Source organism: Cnephaeus nilssonii, assembly GCF_951640355.1.
Source record: "Cnephaeus nilssonii genome assembly, chromosome: Y".
Lineage (NCBI taxonomy): Eukaryota > Metazoa > Chordata > Mammalia > Chiroptera > Vespertilionidae > Cnephaeus > Cnephaeus nilssonii.
Window position 1 is genome coordinate 2,088,532 of NC_137096.1, and position 13,383 is coordinate 2,101,914.

A 13,383-nucleotide genomic window follows, 5' to 3' on the forward strand; every position below is an offset into this window, starting at 1 on the left:
CCTCGCGGAACGCTTCTTCCTATGCCGGATGTACATCTTCCTGTGGGGGGAATGCACCTTTCTGTGAGGGAAACAGAGCTTCCTGTGCGGGACACACCACTTACTGTCGGGGAAATGCACCTTCCTGTAGGGGACACACACCTTCATGTGGGGGAAATACCTCTTCCTGTGAGGTAAATGCACCATCCTTTTGCAGACACACAGCTTCCTGTGGGGTATATGCAGCTTCCTGTGGAGGAAAAACAATTCCTTTGGTAAAAATGCGCCTTCCTGTGGGGAACACACAGCTTTCTGTGTGGGAACTCTGCTTCGTGTGGGGAAATACAACTTCCTGTGGTGGAAATGCACCTTCCTGTGAGGGAAACATAGCTTCCTGTGGGGGACTCACCACTTACTGTGGGGGACACACCGCTTCCTGTGGGGGAATGCTTCTTCCTGTATGGGAAATACCAGTTGCAGTGGGAGAAATGCACCTTCCTGTTTGGGACACACACCTTCCTGTGGGGGAAATACCACTTCCTGTGGGGGAAATGCACCATCATGTGGGGGACACACACCTTCCTGTGGGGGAATGCTTCTTCCTGTATCGGAAATACCACTTCCTGTGGTGGAAATACACCTTCCTTTGGGGGAAACAGAGCTTCCTGTGCGGAACACACCACTTACTGTGGGGGAAATGCACCATCCTGTGGGGGACACACACCTTCATGTGGGGGAAATACCTCTTCCTGTGAGGAAAATGCACCATCCTTTTGCAGACACACAGCTTCCTGTGGGGTATATGCAGCTTCCTGTGGAGGAAAAACAATTCCTGTGGTAAAAATGCGCCTTCCTGTGGCGGACACACAGCTTTCTCTGTGGGAACTCTGCTTCGTGTGGGGAAATACAACTTCCTGTGGTGGAAATGCACCTTCCTGTGAGGGAAACATAGCTTCCTGTGGGGGACTCACCACTTACTGTGGGGGACACACCGCTTCCTGTGGCGGAATGCTTCTTCCGGTAGGGGAAATACCACTTCCTGTGGGGGAAATCAACCTTCCTGTGGCGGACATGCACCTTCCTGTGGGGGACACGCACATTCCTGTGGGGAAATGCTTCTTCCTGTGGGAGAAATACATCTTCCTGTGGTGGAAATACACCTTCCTGTGGGAGACTCACACCTTCCTGTGGGGGACACACACCTTCCTGTGTGGGAAATACCACTCCCTGTGGGGGACACACTGCTTCCTCTGGGGGACTCACACCATCCTGTGGGTGACACACAGCTTGCGGTGGGGGAAATACCACTTCCTGTGTGGGGACACACTGCTTCCTGTTGAAGACACACCGCTTCCTGTGGGGGAATGCTTCTTCCTGTAGGGGAAATAACACTTCCTGTGGGCGAAATGCACTTTTCTGTGGGGGACAAACACCTTCCTATGGGGGCAATACCACTTCCTGTGGGTGAAATGCACCATCCTGTGGGGGACACACAGCTTACTGTGGGAAATATGCACGTTCCTGTGGAGGAAAAACTTCCTGTGGTAAAAATGCGACTTCCTGTGGCAGACACACAGCTTTCTGTGTGGGAACTCTTCTTCGTGTTGGAGAAATGCAACTTCTAGTGGGAGGAATGCACCTTCCTGTGGGGACACACTCCTTCCTGTGGGGAAACGTTTCTTCCTGTGGGAGAAACACAACGTCCTGTGGGGGAAATGCAGCTTCCTGTAGGGGAACACATCTTCCTTGGGGAAAATACAACTTCCTGTGGGGGAACGCTTCTTGCTGTGGGGGAATCACACCTTCCTGTGGGGGACACTTTTTCCTGTAGGGGCAATAGAAGTTCCTGTGGTGGAAACTAACCTTCCTGTGGTGGAACTCTTATTGCTGTGGGGGAATCACACCTTCCTTGGGGAACACTTCCTCCTGTGTGGGCAATAGAAGTTCCTGTGGGGGAAACTCACCTTCCTCTGGGGGAACCCTTCTTGCTGTGGGGGAATCACACCTTCCTTTAGGGAACACTTCTTCCTGTGGGGGCAATAGAAGTTCCTGTGGGGGAAACTCACCTTCCTGTCGGGGAACCCTTCTTGCTGTGGGGGAATCACACCTTCCTGTGGGGGAACACTTCTTCCTGGGGGGAAATACAACTTCCTTTTGGGGAAATTCACCTTCCATTTGGGGAAACCTTCTTCCTTTGGGGTAACTACAACTTTTTCTGAGGGACACACACCATCCTTTTTTGGAAATACAACTTCTCGTGGGGGAAATGCACCATCTTGTGGGGGACACAAAGTTTCCTGTGGGGGGAGTGCTTCTTCCTGTGGGGAAAATACCACTTCCTGTGGGGGAAATGCACCTTCCTATGGGGGAAACACAGCTTCCTGTGGGGGACACAGCACTTACTGTGGGGGACACACCTTCCTGTGGGAAAATGCTTCTTCCTTTAGGGGAAATACCACTTCCTGTGGGGGAAATGCACCTTCCTGTGGGGGACACACACCTTTCTGTGGGGGAAATACCACTTCCTGTGGGGGAATGCTTTTTCCTTTAGGGGAAATACCACTTCCTGTGGGGGAAGCACAGCTTCCTGTGGGAGACACACCGCTTCCTGTGGGGTAATGCTTCTTCCTGTAGGGGAAATACCACTTCCTGTGGGGAAATGCATCTTCCTGTGGGGGACACACACCTTCCTGTGGGGAAAATAACACTTCCTGTGAGGGAAATGCACCATCCTGTGGGGGACACACAGTTTCCTGCGGGGTATATGCACCTTCCTGTGGAGGAAAAACAATTCCTGTGGTAAAAGTTCACCTTCCTGTGGGGGACACACAGCTTTCTGTGTGGGAATTCTTCTTCGTGTGGGGAAATACAACTTCCTATGAGAGCAATGCACCTTCCTGTGGGGAAACACACCTTCCTGTGCGGGAACGCTTCTTTCCTGGGGACAATACAACTTCCTGTGGGGGAACGCTTCTTGCTGTGGGGGAAATATAAATTACTTTTGGGAAATTCACCTTCCAGTTGGGGAACCCTTCTTCCTGTGGGGTAACTACAACTTCTTCTGGGGGAAACACACCTTCCTTTTGTGGAATTACAACTTCCTGTGGAGGAAATGCACCTCCCTGTGGGGGATATGCACCTTCCTGTGGGCGTATACACGTTCCTGTGGGGAAACCCTTCTTCCTGTTCGGGAAACACACCTTCCTCTGCGGGAACGCTTCTTCCTTTGGGGGAAATACATCTTCCTGGAATGGAAATACACCTTCCTGTGGGGGACTCACAGCTTCATGTGGGGAACACTTCTTCCTGTGGGGGCAATAGAAGTTCCTGTAGGGAAAACTCACCTTCCTGTGGGGGAACCCTTCCTGCTGTGCGGGAATCACACACCTACCTGTGGCAGAAATGCACCTCCCTGTGGAGAATATGCACCTTACTATGGAGGTACACACCTTCCTGTGGGGGAACCCTTCTTCCAGTTATGGAAACACACCTTCCTCTGCAGGAACGCTTCTTCCTTTGGGGAAAATACAACTTCGTGTGGGGGAATGCTTCTTCTTTTTGCGGAAATGCACCTTCCTGTGGGGGACACACACCTTCCTGTGTGAGAACGCTTCTTCCTGTGGGCGAAACACAACGTCCTGTGGGGGAAATGCAGCTTCCTGTAGGGGAACACTTCTTCCCTGAGGGAAATATAACTTCCTGTGGGTGAACGCTTCTTGCTGTGGGGGAATCACCTTCCTGTGGGGGAAATAAAAGGTCCTGTGGAGGAAACTCACCTTCCTGTGGGGGAACTCTTCTTGCTGTGGGGAAATCACACCTTCCTGTGGGGAACACTTCTTCCTGTGGGGGCAATAGAAGTTCCTGTGGGGGAACCTCACTTTCCTATGGGGAAACCCTTCTTGCTTTGTGGGAATCACACCTTCCTGTGGGGAAAAACTTCTTCCTGTGGGGTAAATACAACTTCCTTTGGGGGAAATTCACCTTCCAGAAGGGGAACCCTTCTTCCTGTGGAGTAACTACAACTTCCTCTGGAAGACACACACCATCCTTTTGTGGAATTACAACTTCCTGTGGGGGAAATGCACCTCCCTGTGGGGGATATGCACCTTCCAGTGGACGTACATACGATCCTGTGAGGGAACCCTACTTCCTGGCAGGGAAACACACCTTCCACTGCGGGAAAGCTTCCTCCTGTGGGGGAAAAGCACCTTCCTATGGGGGAAATGCACCATTATGTGGGGGACAAACTGCTTCCTTTGGGGGACACACCGCTTCCTGTGGGGGAATGCTTCTTCCTGTGGGGGAATGCTTTCTCCTGTGGGGGAAATACCACTTCTTGTGGGGGAAATGCAACATCCTGTGGGGGACACACAGCTTCCTGTGTGGTATATGCACCTTCGTGTGGAGGAAAAACTTCCTGTGGTAAAAATGTGCCTTCCTGTCGGGGACACACAGCTTTCTGTGTGGGAACACTTCTTCCTGTGGGGGAAATACAACTTCTTTTGGGGGAAATTCACCTTTCAGTTGGGGAACCCTTCTTCCTGTGGGGTAACTACAACTTCCTCTGGGGGACACACACCATCCTTTTGTGGAAATACAACTTCTTTTGGGGGAAATGCACCTGCCTGTGGGGGATATGCACCTTCCTATGGGCGTACACACATTCCTGTGAGGGAACCCTTCTTTCTGGCAGGGAAACACACCTTCCTCTTCGGAACGCTTATTCCTGTGTGGGAAATACATCTTCCTGTGGGGGAAATGCACCTTCCTGTGGTGGACATGCACCTTCCTGTGGGGGACACACACCTTCCTGTGGGGGACACACAGCATCCTGTCGGGGAATGCTTCTTTCTGTGGTCGAAATACATCTTCCTGGAATGGAAACACACCTTCCTGTGGGGCAACCCTTCTAGCTGTGGGGGAATCACACCTTTCTGTGGGGAACACTTCTTCCTGTGCGGACAATAGAAGTTCCAGTGGGGGAAACTCACCTTTCTTCGGGGGAACCCTTCTTGCTGTGGGGGAATCACACCTACCTGCGGGGGAACACTTCTTCCTATGGAGTAATTACAACTTCCTTTGGGGGAAATTCACCTTCCAGTTGGGGAACCCTTCTTCCTGTGGAGTAACTAAAACTTCCTCTGAGGGACACACACCATCCTTTTTTGTAAATACAACTTCTTGTGGGGGAAATGCACCATGCTGGGGGGGACACTAAGCTTCCTGTGGGGAAATGCTTCTTCCTGTGGGGAAAATACCACTTCCTCTGGGGGAAATGCACCTTCCTGTGAGGGACACACACCTATCTGTGGGGGAAATACCACTTCCTATGGGGGAAATGCACCTTCCTGTGGGGGATGCACAGCTTCCTGTTGGGGACACACCGCTTCCTGTGGGGGAATGCTTCTTCCTGTAGGGGAAATACCACTTCCTGTGGGGAAATGCACCTTCCTGTGGGGGACTCACACCTTCCTGTGGGGGACACACAGCATCCTGTGGGGGAAATACTGCTTTCTGTTGGGGAAATGCACCATCCTGTGGGGGACACACAGCTTCCTGTGGGTGTATGCTTCTTCCTGTGGGGAAATACCACTTCCTGTGGGGGACACACAGCTTCTGGTGGGGGAATGCTTTTTTGTGGGGAAATACCACTTCCTGTGGGGAAATGCACCTTCTTGTGGGGGACACACAACATCCTGTGGGAGAAATGCACCTTCCTGTGGGGACTCACCACTTCCTGTGGGGAATGCTTCTTCCTGTAGGGGAAATACCACTTCCTGTGGGGGAAATGCACCTTCCTGTGGGGGAAACACAGCTTCCTGTGGGGAACACACCACTTACTGTGGGGGACACACCGCTTCCTGTGGGGGAATGCTTCTTCCTATAGGGGAAATACCTCTTCCTTTGGGAGAAATGCACTTTCCTGTGAGGTACACACAGCTATCTGTGGGGGAAATACCACTTCCTATGGGGAAATGCACCTTCCTGTGAGGGAAACACAGCTTCCTGTGGGTACACACCGCTTCCTGTGGGGGAATGCTTCTTCCTGTAGGGGAAATACCACTTCCTGTGGGGGACACACTGCTTCTTGTCGGGGACTAACACCTTCTTTCTGTGGGGAAAATACATCTTCCTGGTGTGGAAATACACCATCCTTTTGTGGAAATACAATTTCCTATGGGGGAAATGAACCTTCCTGTGAGGGACACACACCTACCTGTGGGGGAACGCTTGTTCCTGTGGGGGAAATGCCACTTCCTGTGGGGAAAATACCACTTCCTATTGGGGAAATGCACCTTCCTGTCAGGGAAATGCACCTTCCTGTGGAGTACACGTAACTTCCTGTGGGGGGACACACAGCTTCTTGTGGGGGAACGCTTTTTCCTGTGGGGGAAATACATCTTCCTGTGGGGGAATGCACCTTCCTGTGGCGGACATGCACCTTCCTGTCGGGGACACACACATTTATGTGGGGGACTCACACTGTCCTGTGCGGGAACGCTTCTTCCTCTGGGGGAAATACATTTCCTGTGGGGATATGCACCTTCCTGTGTTGGACACACATCTTCCTGTGGGTGAACGCTTCTTCCTGTTAGGGAAACACCACGCCTTCCTCTGTGGAACGCTTCTTTCTTTGGGAAAATACACCTTCCTGTGGGGGCACGCTTCTTGCTGTGGGGGAATCACACCTTCCTGTGGGGAACACTTCTTCCTGTAGGGGCAATAGAAGTTCCTGTGGGGGAAACTCACCTTCCTGTGGGGGAACCCCTCTTGCTGTGGGGAATCACACCTTCCTGTGGGGAACACTTCTTCCTTTGGGGGCAATAGAAGTTCCTGTGGGGGAAACTCACCTTCCTGTGGGGGAACGCTTCTTCCTGTGGCGGAAAGTCAACTTCCTATGGGGGAAATGAACCTTCCTGTGGGGACACACACCTTCCTGTGGGGGAACGCTTCTTCCTGAGGGGGAAATACCACTTCCTGTGGGGAAATACCACTTCCTGTGGGGGAACCCTTCTTCCTGTTGGGGAAACACACCTTCCTGTGGGGGAAACACACTTTCCTGTGGGGGAACGCTTCTTCCTTGGGGGACACGCACTTTCCTGTGGTATAAACATTCTTCCTTTGGGGGAAACACACCTTCCTGTGGGGGAACCCTTCTTTCTGTGGGGGAAACACAACTTCCTTTGGGGGAGCACTTCTGCCTGGGGGGGGGAATACAACTTCCCTTGGGGGAAATGCACCTTCCTGTGGGGGAACCCTTTTTCCTGTGGTTGAAATACTTCCTCTCTGTGGGTGAAATACACCTTCCTGTGGGGGACACACATCTTCCTGTGGGGGAACACTTCTTCCTGTGTGGGGAAATACAACTTCCTGTGTGGTGCATGCACCTTCCTGTGGGTTAACCCTTCTTGCTGTGGGGGAAACACACCTTCCTGCTGGGGAACACTTCTTCCTGTGAGGGAAATACAATTTCCTTTGGGGAAAATTCACCTTCCTGTGGGGGAAATGCAACTTCCTGTGGGGGAACCCTTCTTCCTGTTGGGGAAACACACTTTCCTGTGGGGGAACGCTTCTTCCTTTGGGGGAAATACAACTTTCTGCAGGGGAAATGCACCTTCCTGTTGGGGACACGCACGTTCCTGTGGTGTAAACATTCTTCCTGTTGGAGAAACACAATGTCCTGTGGGAGAACCCTTCTTCCTGTGGGGTAAATGCAACTTCACTTGGGGGAACCTTTCTTTGTGTAGGGTAAACACCCCTTTCTGTGGGGAATCCTTCTTCCTGTGGGGGAAGCCTACGTCCTGTGGGTGAAACGCAGCTTCCTGTAGGGGAACACTTTTTCCTGTGGGGGAAATACAACTTCCTGTGGGGGATCGCTTCTTTCTGTGGCGGAAATACAACTTCCTGTGGGGAAAACCATCTTCCTGTGGGGGAAATGCACCTTTCTGAGGGGAAACCCATCTTCCTGTGGAGGAAACACGCCTTCCTATGGGGGGAATCCTTCTTCCTGTGGGGGAAATACAATTTCCTGTGGGGGAACACTTCTTCCTGTGGAGAAATACAATTTTCTGTGGGGAAATGTACCTTCCTGTGGCGAAACCCTTCTTCCTGTGGGGGAAACATACCTTTCTTCGGGGGAAACACACATTCCTGTGGGGGAAACCCATATTCCTGTGTGGGAACCCTTCTTCCTGTGGGGGAAATATAACTTCCTGTGGGGAAAACCATCTTCGTGTGGGGAAATGCACCTTCCATTGGGGAAACCCATCTTCCTGTGGAGGAAACACACGTTCCTGTGGGGGAAACACACCTTCCGATGCGGCAACCCTTCTTCCTTTGGTGTATACATTCTTCCTGTGGGGGACACGCACTTTCATGTGGTGTAACCCTTCTTCCTCTGGGGGAAACACACCTTCCTGTGGGGAAACCCATCTTCCAGCTCTGTGGGGCGCCGGGTAGGAAGGGATACTGCAGGAACAGGCCTGTCACCTGTGCTCCCTCCAAGGGGTCGCCCACAGCCTGGTGCTGGGTGGCTTAGGCAAGTTCCCCTCCCTCCCCCGTCCGTGTGCTCTCACTTTAGGTTCCCCATGGCTGCGTGCCCGTGTCCTCGTGCTCTTGCCTTAATTTTCCCCGTGTCTACGTGATCTCGCTTTAGGTTCCCCGTGTCTACGTGCTCTCCCCTTAGGTTCCCTGTGTCCGCGTGCCCTCACCTTAACGTTCCCCGTGTCCGCGTGCTCTCACCTTAACGTTCCCCCTGTCCACGTGTTCTCGCCTTAACGTTTCCCGTGCCAGCGTGCTCTTACCTTAACGTTTCCCGTGTCAGCGTGCTCTCACCTTAACGTTCCCCGTGTCCAAGTGCTCTCACCTTAACGTTCCCCGTGTCCAAGTGCTCTCACCTTAACGTTCCCCGTGTCCGAGTGCTCTCGCCCTAACGTTTCCCGTGTCAGCGTGCCTCGCCTTAATGTTCCCCGTGTCCGCAAGCCCTCGCCTTAACGTTCCCCGTGTCCGCGTGATCTCGCCTTAACGTTCCTGTGTCTGACGCGTGCTCCCTCGGTGTTAAAAGGAGCGTTTATTTTTATGTGGTTGGCACACTTGCATTCCCTTCATTGAAGTTCTGTCGTCTTCAGATTTCAAGTTCCCAGTTTCTACAACCGTTCTCATTGGGCCTATGTCATACTTTCAACAATAAAGATTTTAAAAACTAAAAAATAAAAGAAATATGTAAATGGGACAATATAGACTATAATCTTGGTTAAAGTACCAAAAGCAAACAAACTAATCAATAGGGGAAAATATTCTCAGGTGAGGATTAACAAGCAAACAAAAGAATATATTGTGTTTGTCAAAGTGATTTGCATTTCACCCAAATATTTAGCAGTCCGTCAACTTTTGACCAGCGCTGTTTATCCATAGTGATTCCATTTGCGTACTAATGATGGGGAGGTCAGTAATGACAGATTGGAAGGTCGGTTTTCTCATTTTAATTTAGTTTCTAGCCATGAACTAATTAATTTTGCTGTGTTGCATAACCAGGAGAATTATTAACCCAAGTCCCATTTCCCACTATTTTGGGCATTTATAGAACATAGATGATGTTAATTGCACTTAATGCGTTGAACAACATATATGAAAGATAATCCTCAACTCCAAGACTCTAATGTGTGAGTTGCCATCTGTTTTTGGACCAAAGAAGAATAATTTGATTCTAAAGCTTTCTTTGTGTGTGTGTGTGAACAGCTTGGAATAAGAACTGTTTCTAGGGAAAAAGATGGCGACCGGCAGGAAGGTAGGGAGAGAGAGAGTGTGAGTGAGGAACCCATAGAGGAGAGTGTAGACGTGTGTGGTGTGTGTGTGTGTGTGTGTATGAGCTAGGGTCAGTTAGATTCTGCAGGTCTTCCAAGGGACTCCCTAAACGGGCAGTCCTAGACGGCAGAGCCCCGCGCACAAAGCGGACACTTCTGGGCGGCTGGTGCGGACGCGGAGACCACGCCATTTTGAGAAACAGAGCTGCCTGAGACTCGGATCCTGGCTTCTGACACAAACCAGGACCCTGCAGCCACTGGGGACAGAGAACTGCTATCACAGCTTCAGACCAACAAACAACAAGAATCCAGACTTCCCCGCAGATTTCCGTGAGTCAAAGAGCCTATCCCCCTCCCCGCAGGCGCGTGGATAGCGCCATAGTAACTGATAGACCCGCCCCTCGCCCAAGCTGCCGAGCTTTGCGCAGGGACGCGCTCCCCCGTAGGGAATTTGGCACGCACGGGACAGAAGCAGCTCCCCGTCGGGGAAATCTGTCAGTGCGCACAGAGGGCTCCCCTTCAGGGAATTTGGGGGAATTTGGCTTGCGGGTCACAGCTCCCCCTTCGGGGAATCTTAGAGCGTGCACAGAGGGGCTTCCCTTTGGGGAATTTGGCGCGCAGGACGGACTCCGCCCCCCTTCCGGGACTCTGGGAGAGTGCACGGAGCCAGCTCACCTTCAGGATTTTAAGAATGTGCGCTCTAGCCAGTTTGGCTCAGTAGAGAGAGAACACATAGGACGCAGCTCCACTTCAGGGAATTTGGCACGCCGGAAACAGCTGCCTGGGATCCCTGACTCACAGCGCATTCACACTAAGAGCCAGCGACCCCAATTGTTGGTGCATGCACACACAGGGACCCTGATTCTCAACGAGAAACCACACAAGGCAACAGAGACTTTGACACTCGAGTCTTGGTGCAGACACAGGGAAACTCTGACTCTTGGCACATGCTAAGGATCTCATTTTCAGCACATACCAACAGTGTGGTGCAGACAGGGCCCCTGATTCTAAGTGTGCACACGAGACCACACGAAACACTGGGGACACTGACCCTGGGCAAGACTGGTTCCCGCCAACCAAAGGCAGCCACACGTCCTAGTGTCAGAGCACTTCAGTGAAACTCGGGTGGAGCGAAGTCCCCACAGCACACGGCCCAGGTCCATGCAAACGGAAGCTTGAGCTTTCTGGTAATAGCCAGAACGGGGAAACGAAATAACTCAGAGGAAAGAAAATGTGGAGTCGCCAAGAAAGGAAATTAGTGAAACTGAAGCTTGCAACATGTCCGAAAAGGAGTTCAGAGTAATGGTCATGGAATTTATACATCGGATGGATGAGAAAATCAACAACTTATGCAAGAATCAGGAAGAAATGAAAAGTGATATAGCTGCAACCAAAAACACCATGGAAAGTTTCAACAGTAGACTACAAGAAGCAGAGGACCGAATTAGTGAGTTAGAAGATCAGGTACAGAAACAAGCTCAATCTGAACAGCAATTGGAGAAAAAAATTAAAAAGCAGGAGGAAAGCCTAAGGGAGCTTCGGGACAACATGAAACGAAGTAACATGCGTATAATAGGGCTGCCAGAAGGACAAGAAGAGCAGCAGGGATTAGAAAATCTATTTGAAGAAATAATGACAGAAAACGTCCCGGATATGGGAAAGATAAAAGTTACACAAGTACAGAGAGTCCCAAGCAGGATCAACCCCAAAAGACCCACACCAAGACATGTCATAATTTCAATGGCAAATATAAATGATAAAGAGAGAATCCTAAAGGCGGCAAGAGAGAGACAGAGAGTTACCTACAAAGGAACACCCATCAGATTGTCAAATGATTACTCAACAGAAACACAACAAGCTACAAGTGAATGGAAGGAGGTATACAAAGTGTTGCAAAGCAAAGGACTGAATCCAAGAATACTATATCCAGCAAGACTATCAATCAAAATTGAAGGGGAAATCAGGAGCTTTGCAGACAAAAAAAAGCCTCAGGGAGTTTATCACCACCAAACCAGCAATGCAAGAATTGCTAAAGGGAATACTGTAAAAAGAAGAAATAAACAGGTAAGAAGGAATACAGACACAAAAATAGATATGACTACAAAGAAATACCTTTCAGTAATATCTTTAAATGTAAACGGACGAAATGCTCCAATCAAAAGACATCCAGTAGCTGAATGGATAAAAACACACGACCGATATATATGCTGTCTACAAGAGACCCACCTCAGAACAAGAGACTCACACAGATTGAAAGTGAAGGGATGGAAAAATATCTTTCAGGCAAATGGAAATGAAAAAAATGCTGGGGTAGCAATACTTATATCTGACAAAATAGACCTCAAACTAAATGCCATAACAAGAGATAAGGAAGGCCACTTCATAATATTAAAGGGAGAAATCCAACAAGAAGAAATAATTCTGGTAAACATATACGCTCCCAATATAGGAGCACCCAAATACATAAAAAAACTCCTGGAGGATATCAAGGGAGAGTTTAATAGCAATACAATCATAGTAGGAGACTTTAATACCCCACTATCACCACTGGACAAATCCTCTAAACAAAAAATCAGCAAAGAAACAGCAATCCTAAATGACTCACTAGACCAGATGGAATTAATTGACATCTTCAGAACATTTCACCCCAAAGCCACAGAATATACATTCTTCTCAAGTGCACATGGGTCATTTTCAAAGATAGACCATATGCTGGGTCACAGGCAAAGTCTCTTCAAATTCAAGAAGATAGAAATTATATCAAGCATCTTCTCAGATCACAGTGGCATGAAACTGGAAATCAACTACAATAAATACAATCCAAAGAAATCAAACACATGGAGACTAAACAGCATGCTATTAAACAAGGACTGGGTCACCAGAGAGATCAAGGAAGAAATAAAAAACATCATGGCAACAAATGACAATGAAAACACAACAATCCAAAATCTATGGGACACAGCGAAAGCAGTCTTGAGAGGGAAGTTCATAGCTCTACAAGCCTATTGCAAAAAACAAGAAACAATGGTAATAAATTACTTAACCCTACAACTCAAAGAGCTAGAAAAAGAGCAGCAAGAAAAGCCCAGTGTAACCAGAAGGAAGGAAATAACAAAGATCAGAGCGGAGATAAATGACATAGAGACCAAAGAAACAATACATAAGATCAACAAAACCAAGAGCTGGTTCTTTGAAAGGATAAACAAGATTGATGGACCTCTAGCCAGGCTCACCAAGAAGCAAAGAGAGAGGACCCAAATAAACAAAATCAGAAATGAAAGAGGTGAAATAACAACAGACCCCGCTGAGAATCAAAGGATTGTTACAAAATACTACGAACAACTCTATTCCAACAAACTGGACAACCTGGAGGAAATGGACATATTCCTAGAAAAATATAACCTTCCAAAAATCAATCAAGAAGAATCTAAACAGCTCAACAGGCCAATAACTATGGACGAAATTGAAGCAGTCATCAAAAAGCTTCCGGCAAACAAAAGCCCGGGACCTGATGGCTTCACAGGAGAGTTTTACCAAACATTCAAGGAAGAACTAAAACCTATCCTCCTCAGACTATTCCTAAAAATTCAAGTGGAAGGAA

At 49.4% G+C, this 13,383-nt stretch overlaps 1 long non-coding RNA gene across 1 annotated transcript; it reads right to left on the reverse strand.

The window, feature by feature from the left end:
• Positions 1-489: 489 nt before the first annotated feature.
• Positions 490-1,639, reverse strand: LOC307096468. The gene is made up of 4 exons (XR_013813282.1): positions 1,481-1,639; positions 1,243-1,353; positions 951-1,101; positions 490-791 (listed from the first exon to the last, which is right to left on the reverse strand). It is a non-coding gene; the product is annotated as an uncharacterized lncRNA (long non-coding RNA).
• Between the last annotated feature and the right edge of the window lie 11,744 nt (positions 1,640-13,383).